Genomic DNA, 2,500 nt, shown 5'->3' with positions numbered 1-2,500 from the left:
TGTTCGCCGCTCGCCGCTCGCTCGCGCAGCCAAAAATGGCCAGTTTTGGCCCGTTTTTGGGCTGTTTTGGCCTGTTTTTGGTCTGTTCTGGCGTGGCGCGGTGACCGTCGTGAGCGGAGCAAAACGTCAGCCATCTCAGCACCTTGGAACCCCCCGGGTGGCACAGGGCTGGATGGGGCTTTCGTATAGCAGGGACGGTGCTGCCTCACGCTTCGCTCGCTGTTCGCCGCTCGCCGCTCGCTCGCGCAACCTAAAATGGCCAGTTTTGGCCCGTTTTTGGGCTGTTTTGGCCTGTTTTTGGTCCGTTCTTGCGTGGCACGGCGACCGTCGTGAGCGGAGCAAAACGTCAGCCATCTCAGCACCCTGGAACCCCCCGGGTGGCACAGGGCTGGATGGGGCTTTCGTATAGCAGGGACGGTGCTGCCTCTCGCTTCGCTCGCTGTTCGCCGCTCCGCTCGCTCGCTCAGCCAAAAATGGCCAGTTTTGGCCCGTTTTTGGGCTGTTTTGGCCTGTTTTTGGTCCGTTCTTGCATGGCGCGGTGACCGTCGTGAGCGGAGCAAAACGTCAGCCATCTCAGCACCCTGGAACCCCCCGGGTGGCACAGGGCTGGATGGGGCTTTCGTATAGCAGGGACGGTGCTGCCTCACGCTTCGCTCGCTGTTCGCCGCTCGCCGCTCGCTCGCGCAGCCAAAAATGACCAGTTTTGGCCCGTTTTTGGGCTGTTTTGGCCTGTTTATGGTCCGTTCTTGCGTGGTGCGGTGACCGTCGTGAGCGGAGCAAAACGTCAGCCATCTCAGCACCCTGGAACCCCCCGGGTGGCACAGGGCTGGATGGGGCTTTCGTATATAGCAGGGACGGTGCTGCCTCTCGCTTCGCTCGCTGTCCGCCGCTCGCCGCTCGCTCGCGCAGCCAAAAATGGCCAGTTTTGGCCCGTTTTTGGGCCGTTTTGGCCAGTTTTTGGCCTGTTCTTGCATTGCGCGGTGACCGTCGAGAGCGGAGCAAAACGTCAGCCATCTCAGCACCCTGGAACCCCCCGGGTGGCACAGGGCTGGATGGGGCTTTCGTATAGCAGGGACGGTGCTGCCTCTCGCTTCGCTCGCTGTCCGCCGCTCGCCGCTCGCTCGTGCAGCCAAAAATGGCCAGTTTTGGCCCGTTTTTGGGCCGTTTTGGCCAGTTTTTGGCCTGTTCTTGCATTGCGCGGTGACCGTCGAGAGCGGAGCAAAACGTCAGCCATCTCAGCACCCTGGAACCCCCCGGGTGGCACAGGGCTGGATGGGGCTTTCGTATAGCAGGGACGGTGCTGCCTCTCGCTTCGCTCGCTGTCCGCCGCTCGCCGCTCGCTCGTGCAGCCAAAAATGGCCAGTTTTGGCCCGTTTTTGGGCCGTTTTGGCCAGTTTTTGGCCTGTTCTTGCATTGCGCGGTGACCGTCGAGAGCGGAGCAAAACGTCAGCCATCTCAGCACCCTGGAACCCCCCGGGTGGCACAGGGCTGGATGGGGCTTTCGTATAGCAGGGACGGTGCTGCCTCTCGCTTCGCTCGCTGTCCGCCGCTCGCCGCTCGCTCGTGCAGCCAAAAATGGCCAGTTTTGGCCCGTTTTTGGGCCGTTTTGGCCAGTTTTTGGCCTGTTCTTGCATTGCGCGGTGACCGTCGAGAGCGGAGCAAAACGTCAGCCATCTCAGCACCCTGGAACCCCCCGGGTGGCACAGGGCTGGATGGGGCTTTCGTATAGCAGGGACGGTGCTGCCTCTCGCTTCGCTCGCTGTCCGCCGCTCGCCGCTCGCTCGTGCAGCCAAAAATGGCCAGTTTTGGCCCGTTTTTGGGCCGTTTTGGCCAGTTTTTGGCCTGTTCTTGCATTGCGCGGTGACCGTCGAGAGCGGAGCAAAACGTCAGCCATCTCAGCACCCTGGAACCCCCCGGGTGGCACAGGGCTGGATGGGGCTTTCGTATAGCAGGGACGGTGCTGCCTCTCGCTTCGCTCGCTGTCCGCCGCTCGCCGCTCGCTCGCGCAGCCAAAAATGGCCAGTTTTGGCCCGTTTTTGGGCCGTTTTGGCCAGTTTTTGGCCTGTTCTTGCATTGCGCGGTGACCGTCGAGAGCGGAGCAAAACGTCAGCCATCTCAGCACCCTGGAACCCCCCGGGTGGCACAGGGCTGGATGGGGCTTTCGTATAGCAGGGACGGTGCTGCCTCTCGCTTCGCTCGCTGTCCGCCGCTCGCCGCTCGCGCAGCCAAAAATGGCCAGTTTTGGCCCGTTTTTGGGCCGTTTTGGCCAGTTTTTGGCCTGTTCTTGCATTGCGCGGTGACCGTCGAGAGCGGAGCAAAACGTCAGCCATCTCAGCACCCTGGAACCCCCCGGGTGGCACAGGGCTGGATGGGGCTTTCGTATAGCAGGGACGGTGCTGCCTCTCGCTTCGCTCGCTGTTCGCCGCTCGCCGCTCGCTCGCGCAGCCAAAAATGGCCAGTTTTGGCCCGTTTTTGGGCTGTTTTGGCCAGTTTTTGGCCT

Source organism: Musa acuminata, unplaced genomic scaffold (assembly GCF_036884655.1).
Source record: "Musa acuminata AAA Group cultivar baxijiao unplaced genomic scaffold, Cavendish_Baxijiao_AAA HiC_scaffold_937, whole genome shotgun sequence".
NCBI classification, from domain to species: Eukaryota; Viridiplantae; Streptophyta; class Magnoliopsida; order Zingiberales; family Musaceae; genus Musa; species Musa acuminata.
The sequence above is the reverse complement of the archived record's forward strand: the minus strand, read 5'-3'. Positions refer to the sequence as shown.